This window comes from Rhinoderma darwinii (assembly GCF_050947455.1).
Source record: "Rhinoderma darwinii isolate aRhiDar2 chromosome 3 unlocalized genomic scaffold, aRhiDar2.hap1 SUPER_3_unloc_12, whole genome shotgun sequence".
Classification (NCBI taxonomy): domain Eukaryota; kingdom Metazoa; phylum Chordata; class Amphibia; order Anura; family Rhinodermatidae; genus Rhinoderma; species Rhinoderma darwinii.
Window position 1 is genome coordinate 153,280 of NW_027461737.1, and position 12,521 is coordinate 165,800.

The 12,521-nt window shown below is 42.7% G+C and overlaps 5 non-coding genes across 5 annotated transcripts; all 5 read left to right on the plus strand.

The window, feature by feature from the left end:
• Positions 1-1,788: 1,788 nt before the first annotated feature.
• TRNAD-GUC (transfer RNA aspartic acid (anticodon GUC)) lies at positions 1,789-1,860 on the plus strand. Its single transcript has one exon. It is a non-coding gene; the product is annotated as a tRNA-Asp (tRNA).
• A 1,080-nt stretch (positions 1,861-2,940) lies between these two features.
• On the plus strand, positions 2,941-3,012 carry TRNAD-GUC (transfer RNA aspartic acid (anticodon GUC)). Its single transcript has one exon. It is a non-coding gene; the product is annotated as a tRNA-Asp (tRNA).
• Positions 3,013-8,702: 5,690 nt separating this feature from the next.
• On the plus strand, positions 8,703-8,774 carry TRNAD-GUC (transfer RNA aspartic acid (anticodon GUC)). The gene has a single exon. It is a non-coding gene; the product is annotated as a tRNA-Asp (tRNA).
• A 1,081-nt stretch (positions 8,775-9,855) lies between these two features.
• Positions 9,856-9,927, plus strand: TRNAD-GUC (transfer RNA aspartic acid (anticodon GUC)). The gene has a single exon. It is a non-coding gene; the product is annotated as a tRNA-Asp (tRNA).
• A 2,233-nt stretch (positions 9,928-12,160) lies between these two features.
• TRNAD-GUC (transfer RNA aspartic acid (anticodon GUC)) lies at positions 12,161-12,232 on the plus strand. The gene has a single exon. It is a non-coding gene; the product is annotated as a tRNA-Asp (tRNA).
• Positions 12,233-12,521: the final 289 nt, after the last annotated feature.

The following is a 12,521-nucleotide window of genomic DNA, read 5'->3' on the forward strand; positions in this document are numbered from 1 at the left end:
TCATTTACATATTTAGAAAAAAGCTCATAACTTTTGAAATAATAAACGTTTTGGGACACAATTTTCACTAGTATTATCAGTGTGACAGCGCCTATCAAATTAGCTAGGAGATAGGGAAGTACAAGTGACAGAGCCTCTTTAAATAGGACGAAATTGCAGTACCAGGATTATTATCTGTCTTACAAGCAGATACATTTAGAAAAATGCTAATTTTCTCTACAATTTTCTCTACGATTCGGATTGTATCGACCACATTTTACCACTTACATAAAGTACAATGTGTCACAAGAAAACAATCTCAGAATGCTTGGATAAATAAAAGAATTCCAAAGTTATTACCACATAAAGAGAAGACAATATGTCATTGCCATATTTATTCATTTTCCTATCATAGGGGGGCACACTAATCTGTATTAGAGTTGTTGAATGGTCTCAGTGGTGTCAGATTAATAGTGAATAACGAGCACAGGGATGTGGGGGCATAGCATAGTTACCAAAACAAAGACCACTCTCCGCATCGGACACGCCATACAGACCCATTCCACATATATGCCATTTACACAATGCACTCAGGCCACACATGCGCCGCCGCTAGGCCTGCTCCACGCAACTCACACAGCCCTGGTATCAGCAGGTCCTCGTTAGTATAGTGGAGAGTATCCCCTCCTGTCACGCGGGAGACCGGGGTTCGATTCCCCGACGGGGAGAATTGTCACTTTTAGACACATCAATAACCAGAATTATAAAACAAGACTCTTTCTTTTCACTTTGGGCGGTGTAATGTTTTCTATATGACGCTGTCCAATCAGCTTCTGCCCCTTCCCTGTCCAGCAACACAGTGTGATCTTATAGTATACAGCTTTCATTCCCAATTCTGTATTCAACTGGCTATATCTCAGGCTCTGTCACAGCTAGAACTGTGATTCTACTGTCATATGAAAGATTGGAATCTCCCCTTTCATATGCCACCAGAACCGCGGTTCTAGGTCGTCCACAGCCCGAGATATGGCTGTTTGAATGGATCCCCCTTCCCTCTAGACTGTCTCCTAATGCTGTGAAACAGCATCCTGCTGATAGGACAGAGTCAGAGGCTGGGAGGAAGCCCCACCTCAGGAGAATCGCTGCTGTTACCTCCCAGTTGTCTTATAAATCCTCATTTACATATTTAGAAAAAAGCTCATAACTTTTGAAATAATAAACGTTTTGGGACACAATTTTCACTAGTATTATCAGTGTGACAGCGCCTATCAAATTAGCTAGGAGATAGGGAAGTACAAGTGACAGAGCCTCTTTAAATAGGACGAAATTGCAGTACCAGGATTATTATCTGTCTTACAAGCAGATACATTTAGAAAAATGCTAATTTTCTCTACAATTTTCTCTACGATTCGGATTGTATCGACCACATTTTACCTCTTACATAAAGTACAATGTGTCACAAGAAAACAATCTCAGAATGCTTGGATAAATAAAAGAATTCCAAAGTTATTACCACATAAAGAGAAGACAATATGTCATTGCCATATTTATTCATTTTCCTATCATAGGGGGGCACACTAATCTGTATTAGAGTTGTTGAATGGTTTCAGTGGTGTCAGATTAATAGTGAATAACGAGCACAGGGATGTGGGGGCATAGCATAGTTACCAAAACAAAGACCACTCTCCGCATCGGACACGCCATACAGACCCATTCCACATATATGCCATTTACACAATGCACTCAGGCCACACATGCGCCGCCGCTAGGCCTGCTCCACGCAACTCATACAGACCTGGTATCAGCAGGTCCTCGTTAGTATAGTGGAGAGTATCCCCGCCTGTCACGCGGGAGACCGGGGTTCGATTCCCCGACGGGGAGAATTGTCACTTTTAGACACATCAATAACCAGAATTATAAAACAAGACTCTTTCTTTTCACTTTGGGCGGTGTAATGTTTTCTATATGACGCTGTCCAATCAGCTTCTGCCCCTTCCCTGTCCAGCAACACAGTATGATCTTATGGTATACAGCTTTCATTCCCAATTCTGTATTCAACTGGCTATATCTCAGGCTCTGTCACAGCTAGAACTGTGATTCTACTGTCATATGAAAGATTGGAATCTCCCCTTTCATATGCACCAGAACCGCGGTTCTAGGTCGTCCACAGCCCGAGATATGGCTGTTTGAATGGATCCCCCTTCCCTCTAGACTGTCTCCTAATGCTGTGAAACAGCATCCTGCTGATAGGACAGAGTCAGAGGCTGGGAGGAAGCCCCACCTCAGGAGAATCGCTGCTGTTACCTCCCAGTTGTCTTCTAAATCCTCATTTACATATTTAGAAAAAAGCTCATAACTTTTGAAATAATAAACGTTTTGGGACACAATTTTCACTAGTATTATCAGTGTGACAGCGCCTATCAAATTAGCTAGGAGATAGGGAAGTACAAGTGACAGAGCCTCTTTAAATAGGACGAAATTGCAGTACCAGGATTATTATCTGTCTTACAAGCAGATACATTTAGAAAAATGCTAATTTTCTCTACAATTTTCTCTACGATTCGGATTGTATCGACCACATTTTACCACTTACATAAAGTACAATGTGTCACAAGAAAACAATCTCAGAATGCTTGGATAAATAAAAGAATTCCAAAGTTATTACCACATAAAGAGAAGACAATATGTCATTGCCATATTTATTCATTTTCCTATCATAGGGGGGCACACTAATCTGTATTAGAGTTGTTGAATGGTTTCAGTGGTGTCAGATTAATAGTGAATAACGAGCACAGGGATGTGGGGGCATAGCATAGTTACCAAAACAAAGACCACTCTCCGCATCGGACACGCCATACAGACCCATTCCACATATATGCCATTTACACAATGCACTCAGGCCACACATGCGCCGCCGCTAGGCCTGCTCCACGCAACTCATACAGACCTGGTATCAGCAGGTCCTCGTTAGTATAGTGGAGAGTATCCCCGCCTGTCACGCGGGAGACCGGGGTTCGATTCCCCGACGGGGAGAATTGTCACTTTTAGACACATCAATAACCAGAATTATAAAACAAGACTCTTTCTTTTCACTTTGGGCGGTGTAATGTTTTCTATATGACGCTGTCCAATCAGCTTCTGCCCCTTCCCTGTCCAGCAACACAGTATGATCTTATGGTATACAGCTTTCATTCCCAATTCTGTATTCAACTGGCTATATCTCAGGCTCTGTCACAGCTAGAACTGTGATTCTACTGTCGTATGAAAGATTGGAATCTCCCCTTTCATATGCACCAGAACCGCGGTTCTAGGTCGTCCACAGCCCGAGATATGGCTGTTTGAATGGATCCCCCTTCCCTCTAGACTGTCTCCTAATGCTGTGAAACAGCATCCTGCTGATAGGACAGAGTCAGAGGCTGGGAGGAAGCCCCACCTCAGGAGAATCGCTGCTGTTACCTCCCAGTTGTCTTCTAAATCCTCATTTACATATTTAGAAAAAAGCTCATAACTTTTGAAATAATAAACGTTTTGGGACACAATTTTCACTAGTATTATCAGTGTGACAGCGCCTATCAAATTAGCTAGGAGATAGGGAAGTACAAGTGACAGAGCCTCTTTAAATAGGACGAAATTGCAGTACCAGGATTATTATCTGTCTTACAAGCAGATACATTTAGAAAAATGCTAATTTTCTCTACAATTTTCTCTACGATTCGGATTGTATCGACCACATTTTACCACTTACATAAAGTACAATGTGTCACAAGAAAACAATCTCAGAATGCTTGGATAAATAAAAGAATTCCAAAGTTATTACCACATAAAGAGAAGACAATATGTCATTGCCATATTTATTCATTTTCCTATCATAGGGGGGCACACCAATCTGTATTAGAGTTGTTGAATGGTCTCAGTGGTGTCAGATTAATAGTGAATAACGAGCACAGGGATGTGGGGGCATAGCATAGTTACCAAAACAAAGACCACTCTCCGCATCGGACACGCCATACAGACCCATTCCACATATATGCCATTTACACAATGCACTCAGGCCACACATGCGCCGCCGCTAGGCCTGCTCCACGCAACTCACACAGCTGTGGTATCAGCAGGTCCTCGTTAGTATAGTGGAGAGTATCCCCGCCTGTCACACGGGAGACCGGGGTTCGATTCCCCGAAGGGGAGAATTGTCACTTTTAGACACATCAATAACCAGAATTATAAAACAAGACTCTTTCTTTTCACTTTGGGCGGTGTAATGTTTTCTGTATGACGCTGTCCAATCAGCTTCTGCCCCTTCCCTGTCCAGCAACACAGTATGATCTTATAGTATACAGCTTTCATTCCCAATTCTGTATTCAACTGGCTATATCTCAGGCTCTGTCACAGCTAGAACTGTGATTCTACTGTCATATGAAAGATTGGAATCTCCCCTTTCATATGCCACCAGAACCGCGGTTCTAGGTCGTCCACAGCCCGAGATATGGCTGTTTGAATGGATCCCCCTTCCCTCTAGACTGTCTCCTAATGCTGTGAAACAGCATCCTGCTGATAGGACAGAGTCAGAGGCTGGGAGGAAGCCCCACCTCAGGAGAATCGCTGCTGTTACCTCCCAGTTGTCTTCTAAATCCTCATTTACATATTTAGAAAAAAGCTCATAACTTTTGAAATAATAAACGTTTTGGGACACAATTTTCACTAGTATTATCAGTGTGACAGCGCCTATCAAATTAGCTAGGAGATAGGGAAGTACAAGTGACAGAGCCTCTTTAAATAGGACGAAATTGCAGTACCAGGATTATTATCTGTCTTACAAGCAGATACATTTAGAAAAATGCTAATTTTCTCTACAATTTTCTCTACGATTCGGATTGTATCGACCACATTTTACCACTTACATAAAGTACAATGTGTCACAAGAAAACAATCTCAGAATGCTTGGATAAATAAAAGAATTCCAAAGTTATTACCACATAAAGAGAAGACAATATGTCATTGCCATATTTATTCATTTTCCTATCATAGGGGGGCACACCAATCTGTATTAGAGTTGTTGAATGGTCTCAGTGGTGTCAGATTAATAGTGAATAACGAGCACAGGGATGTGGGGGCATAGCATAGTTACCAAAACAAAGACCACTCTCCGCATCGGACACGCCATACAGACCCATTCCACATATATGCCATTTACACAATGCACTCAGGCCACACATGCGCCGCCGCTAGGCCTGCTCCACGCAACTCACACAGCTGTGGTATCAGCAGGTCCTCGTTAGTATAGTGGAGAGTATCCCCGCCTGTCACGCGGGAGACCGGGGTTCGATTCCCCGAAGGGGAGAATTGTCACTTTTAGACACATCAATAACCAGAATTATAAAACAAGACTCTTTCTTTTCACTTTGGGCGGTGTAATGTTTTCTATATGACGCTGTCCAATCAGCTTCTGCCCCTTCCCTGTCCAGCAACACAGTATGATCTTATGGTATACAGCTTTCATTCCCAATTCTGTATTCAACTGGCTATATCTCAGGCTCTGTCACAGCTAGAACTGTGATTCTACTGTCATATGAAAGATTGGAATCTCCCCTTTCATATGCACCAGAACCGCGGTTCTAGGTCGTCCACAGCCCGAGATATGGCTGTTTGAATGGATCCCCCTTCCCTCTAGACTGTCTCCTAATGCTGTGAAACAGCATCCTGCTGATAGGACAGAGTCAGAGGCTGGGAGGAAGCCCCACCTCAGGAGAATCGCTGCTGTTACCTCCCAGTTGTCTTCTAAATCCTCATTTACATATTTAGAAAAAAGCTCATAACTTTTGAAATAATAAACGTTTTGGGACACAATTTTCACTAGTATTATCAGTGTGACAGCGCCTATCAAATTAGCTAGGAGATAGGGAAGTACAAGTGACAGAGCCTCTTTAAATAGGACGAAATTGCAGTACCAGGATTATTATCTGTCTTACAAGCAGATACATTTAGAAAAATGCTAATTTTCTCTACAATTTTCTCTACGATTCGGATTGTATCGACCACATTTTACCACTTACATAAAGTACAATGTGTCACAAGAAAACAATCTCAGAATGCTTGGATAAATAAAAGAATTCCAAAGTTATTACCACATAAAGAGAAGACAATATGTCATTGCCATATTTATTCATTTTCCTATCATAGGGGGGCACACCAATCTGTATTAGAGTTGTTGAATGGTCTCAGTGGTGTCAGATTAATAGTGAATAACGAGCACAGGGATGTGGGGGCATAGCATAGTTACCAAAACAAAGACCACTCTCCGCATCGGACACGCCATACAGACCCATTCCACATATATGCCATTTACACAATGCACTCAGGCCACACATGCGCCGCCGCTAGGCCTGCTCCACGCAACTCACACAGCTGTGGTATCAGCAGGTCCTCGTTAGTATAGTGGAGAGTATCCCCGCCTGTCACACGGGAGACCGGGGTTCGATTCCCCGAAGGGGAGAATTGTCACTTTTAGACACATCAATAACCAGAATTATAAAACAAGACTCTTTCTTTTCACTTTGGGCGGTGTAATGTTTTCTGTATGACGCTGTCCAATCAGCTTCTGCCCCTTCCCTGTCCAGCAACACAGTATGATCTTATAGTATACAGCTTTCATTCCCAATTCTGTATTCAACTGGCTATATCTCAGGCTCTGTCACAGCTAGAACTGTGATTCTACTGTCATATGAAAGATTGGAATCTCCCCTTTCATATGCACCAGAACCGCGGTTCTAGGTCGTCCACAGCCCGAGATATGGCTGTTTGAATGGATCCCCCTTCCCTCTAGACTGTCTCCTAATGCTGTGAAACAGCATCCTGCTGATAGGACAGAGTCAGAGGCTGGGAGGAAGCCCCACCTCAGGAGAATCGCTGCTGTTACCTCCCAGTTGTCTTCTAAATCCTCATTTACATATTTAGAAAAAAGCTCATAACTTTTGAAATAATAAACGTTTTGGGACACAATTTTCACTAGTATTATCAGTGTGACAGCGCCTATCAAATTAGCTAGGAGATAGGGAAGTACAAGTGACAGAGCCTCTTTAAATAGGACGAAATTGCAGTACCAGGATTATTATCTGTCTTACAAGCAGATACATTTAGAAAAATGCTAATTTTCTCTACAATTTTCTCTACGATTCGGATTGTATCGACCACATTTTACCACTTACATAAAGTACAATGTGTCACAAGAAAACAATCTCAGAATGCTTGGATAAATAAAAGAATTCCAAAGTTATTACCACATAAAGAGAAGACAATATGTCATTGCCATATTTATTCATTTTCCTATCATAGGGGGGCACACCAATCTGTATTAGAGTTGTTGAATGGTCTCAGTGGTGTCAGATTAATAGTGAATAACGAGCACAGGGATGTGGGGGCATAGCATAGTTACCAAAACAAAGACCACTCTCCGCATCGGACACGCCATACAGACCCATTCCACATATATGCCATTTACACAATGCACTCAGGCCACACATGCGCCGCCGCTAGGCCTGCTCCACGCAACTCACACAGCTGTGGTATCAGCAGGTCCTCGTTAGTATAGTGGAGAGTATCCCCGCCTGTCACGCGGGAGACCGGGGTTCGATTCCCCGAAGGGGAGAATTGTCACTTTTAGACACATCAATAACCAGAATTATAAAACAAGACTCTTTCTTTTCACTTTGGGCGGTGTAATGTTTTCTGTATGACGCTGTCCAATCAGCTTCTGCCCCTTCCCTGTCCAGCAACACAGTATGATCTTATAGTATACAGCTTTCATTCCCAATTCTGTATTCAACTGGCTATATCTCAGGCTCTGTCACAGCTAGAACTGTGATTCTACTGTCATATGAAAGATTGGAATCTCCCCTTTCATATGCCACCAGAACCGCGGTTCTAGGTCGTCCACAGCCCGAGATATGGCTGTTTGAATGGATCCCCCTTCCCTCTAGACTGTCTCCTAATGCTGTGAAACAGCATCCTGCTGATAGGACAGAGTCAGAGGCTGGGAGGAAGCCCCACCTCAGGAGAATCGCTGCTGTTACCTCCCAGTTGTCTTATAAATCCTCATTTACATATTTAGAAAAAAGCTCATAACTTTTGAAATAATAAACGTTTTGGGACACAATTTTCACTAGTATTATCAGTGTGACAGCGCCTATCAAATTAGCTAGGAGATAGGGAAGTACAAGTGACAGAGCCTCTTTAAATAGGACGAAATTGCAGTACCAGGATTATTATCTGTCTTACAAGCAGATACATTTAGAAAAATGCTAATTTTCTCTACAATTTTCTCTACGATTCGGATTGTATCGACCACATTTTACCACTTACATAAAGTACAATGTGTCACAAGAAAACAATCTCAGAATGCTTGGATAAATAAAAGAATTCCAAAGTTATTACCACATAAAGAGAAGACAATATGTCATTGCCATATTTATTCATTTTCCTATCATAGGGGGGCACACTAATCTGTATTAGAGTTGTTGAATGGTCTCAGTGGTGTCAGATTAATAGTGAATAACGAGCACAGGGATGTGGGGGCATAGCATAGTTACCAAAACAAAGACCACTCTCCGCATCGGACACGCCATACAGACCCATTCCACATATATGCCATTTACACAATGCACTCAGGCCACACATGCGCCGCCGCTAGGCCTGCTCCACGCAACTCACACAGCCCTGGTATCAGCAGGTCCTCGTTAGTATAGTGGAGAGTATCCCCGCCTGTCACGCGGGAGACCGGGGTTCGATTCCCCGACGGGGAGAATTGTCACTTTTAGACACATCAATAACCAGAATTATAAAACAAGACTCTTTCTTTTCACTTTGGGCGGTGTAATGTTTTCTATATGACGCTGTCCAATCAGCTTCTGCCCCTTCCCTGTCCAGCAACACAGTATGATCTTATAGTATACAGCTTTCATTCCCAATTCTGTATTCAACTGGCTATATCTCAGGCTCTGTCACAGCTAGAACTGTGATTCTACTGTCATATGAAAGATTGGAATCTCCCCTTTCATATGCCACCAGAACCGCGGTTCTAGGTCGTCCACAGCCCGAGATATGGCTGTTTGAATGGATCCCCCTTCCCTCTAGACTGTCTCCTAATGCTGTGAAACAGCATCCTGCTGATAGGACAGAGTCAGAGGCTGGGAGGAAGCCCCACCTCAGGAGAATCGCTGCTGTTACCTCCCAGTTGTCTTATAAATCCTCATTTACATATTTAGAAAAAAGCTCATAACTTTTGAAATAATAAACGTTTTGGGACACAATTTTCACTAGTATTATCAGTGTGACAGCGCCTATCAAATTAGCTAGGAGATAGGGAAGTACAAGTGACAGAGCCTCTTTAAATAGGACGAAATTGCAGTACCAGGATTATTATCTGTCTTACAAGCAGATACATTTAGAAAAATGCTAATTTTCTCTACAATTTTCTCTACGATTCGGATTGTATCGACCACATTTTACCACTTACATAAAGTACAATGTGTCACAAGAAAACAATCTCAGAATGCTTGGATAAATAAAAGAATTCCAAAGTTATTACCACATAAAGAGAAGACAATATGTCATTGCCATATTTATTCATTTTCCTATCATAGGGGGGCACACTAATCTGTATTAGAGTTGTTGAATGGTCTCAGTGGTGTCAGATTAATAGTGAATAACGAGCACAGGGATGTGGGGGCATAGCATAGTTACCAAAACAAAGACCACTCTCCGCATCGGACACGCCATACAGACCCATTCCACATATATGCCATTTACACAATGCACTCAGGCCACACATGCGCCGCCGCTAGGCCTGCTCCACGCAACTCACACAGCCCTGGTATCAGCAGGTCCTCGTTAGTATAGTGGAGAGTATCCCCGCCTGTCACGCGGGAGACCGGGGTTCGATTCCCCGACGGGGAGAATTGTCACTTTTAGACACATCAATAACCAGAATTATAAAACAAGACTCTTTCTTTTCACTTTGGGCGGTGTAATGTTTTCTATATGACGCTGTCCAATCAGCTTCTGCCCCTTCCCTGTCCAGCAACACAGTATGATCTTATAGTATACAGCTTTCATTCCCAATTCTGTATTCAACTGGCTATATCTCAGGCTCTGTCACAGCTAGAACTGTGATTCTACTGTCATATGAAAGATTGGAATCTCCCCTTTCATATGCACCAGAACCGCGGTTCTAGGTCGTCCACAGCCCGAGATATGGCTGTTTGAATGGATCCCCCTTCCCTCTAGACTGTCTCCTAATGCTGTGAAACAGCATCCTGCTGATAGGACAGAGTCAGAGGCTGGGAGGAAGCCCCACCTCAGGAGAATCGCTGCTGTTACCTCCCAGTTGTCTTCTAAATCCTCATTTACATATTTAGAAAAAAGCTCATAACTTTTGAAATAATAAACGTTTTGGGACACAATTTTCACTAGTATTATCAGTGTGACAGCGCCTATCAAATTAGCTAGGAGATAGGGAAGTACAAGTGACAGAGCCTCTTTAAATAGGACGAAATTGCAGTACCAGGATTATTATCTGTCTTACAAGCAGATACATTTAGAAAAATGCTAATTTTCTCTACAATTTTCTCTACGATTCGGATTGTATCGACCACATTTTACCACTTACATAAAGTACAATGTGTCACAAGAAAACAATCTCAGAATGCTTGGATAAATAAAAGAATTCCAAAGTTATTACCACATAAAGAGAAGACAATATGTCATTGCCATATTTATTCATTTTCCTATCATAGGGGGGCACACCAATCTGTATTAGAGTTGTTGAATGGTCTCAGTGGTGTCAGATTAATAGTGAATAACGAGCACAGGGATGTGGGGGCATAGCATAGTTACCAAAACAAAGACCACTCTCCGCATTGGACACGCCATACAGACCCATTCCACATATATGCCATTTACACAATGCACTCAGGCCACACATGCGCCGCCGCTAGGCCTGCTCCACGCAACTCACACAGCTGTGGTATCAGCAGGTCCTCGTTAGTATAGTGGAGAGTATCCCCGCCTGTCACGCGGGAGACCGGGGTTCGATTCCCCGAAGGGGAGAATTGTCACTTTTAGACACATCAATAACCAGAATTATAAAACAAGACTCTTTCTTTTCACTTTGGGCGGTGTAATGTTTTCTGTATGACGCTGTCCAATCAGCTTCTGCCCCTTCCCTGTCCAGCAACACAGTATGATCTTATAGTATACAGCTTTCATTCCCAATTCTGTATTCAACTGGCTATATCTCAGGCTCTGTCACAGCTAGAACTGTGATTCTACTGTCATATGAAAGATTGGAATCTCCCCTTTCATATGCCACCAGAACCGCGGTTCTAGGTCGTCCACAGCCCGAGATATGGCTGTTTGAATGGATCCCCCTTCCCTCTAGACTGTCTCCTAATGCTGTGAAACAGCATCCTGCTGATAGGACAGAGTCAGAGGCTGGGAGGAAGCCCCACCTCAGGAGAATCGCTGCTGTTACCTCCCAGTTGTCTTATAAATCCTCATTTACATATTTAGAAAAAAGCTCATAACTTTTGAAATAATAAACGTTTTGGGACACAATTTTCACTAGTATTATCAGTGTGACAGCGCCTATCAAATTAGCTAGGAGATAGGGAAGTACAAGTGACAGAGCCTCTTTAAATAGGACGAAATTGCAGTACCAGGATTATTATCTGTCTTACAAGCAGATACATTTAGAAAAATGCTAATTTTCTCTACAATTTTCTCTACGATTCGGATTGTATCGACCACATTTTACCACTTACATAAAGTACAATGTGTCACAAGAAAACAATCTCAGAATGCTTGGATAAATAAAAGAATTCCAAAGTTATTACCACATAAAGAGAAGACAATATGTCATTGCCATATTTATTCATTTTCCTATCATAGGGGGGCACACTAATCTGTATTAGAGTTGTTGAATGGTCTCAGTGGTGTCAGATTAATAGTGAATAACGAGCACAGGGATGTGGGGGCATAGCATAGTTACCAAAACAAAGACCACTCTCCGCATCGGACACGCCATACAGACCCATTCCACATATATGCCATTTACACAATGCACTCAGGCCACACATGCGCCGCCGCTAGGCCTGCTCCACGCAACTCACACAGCCCTGGTATCAGCAGGTCCTCGTTAGTATAGTGGAGAGTATCCCCGCCTGTCACGCGGGAGACCGGGGTTCGATTCCCCGACGGGGAGAATTGTCACTTTTAGACACATCAATAACCAGAATTATAAAACAAGACTCTTTCTTTTCACTTTGGGCGGTGTAATGTTTTCTATATGACGCTGTCCAATCAGCTTCTGCCCCTTCCCTGTCCAGCAACACAGTATGATCTTATAGTATACAGCTTTCATTCCCAATTCTGTATTCAACTGGCTATATCTCAGGCTCTGTCACAGCTAGAACTGTGATTCTACTGTCATATGAAAGATTGGAATCTCCCCTTTCATATGCACCAGAACCGCGGTTCTAGGTCGTCCACAG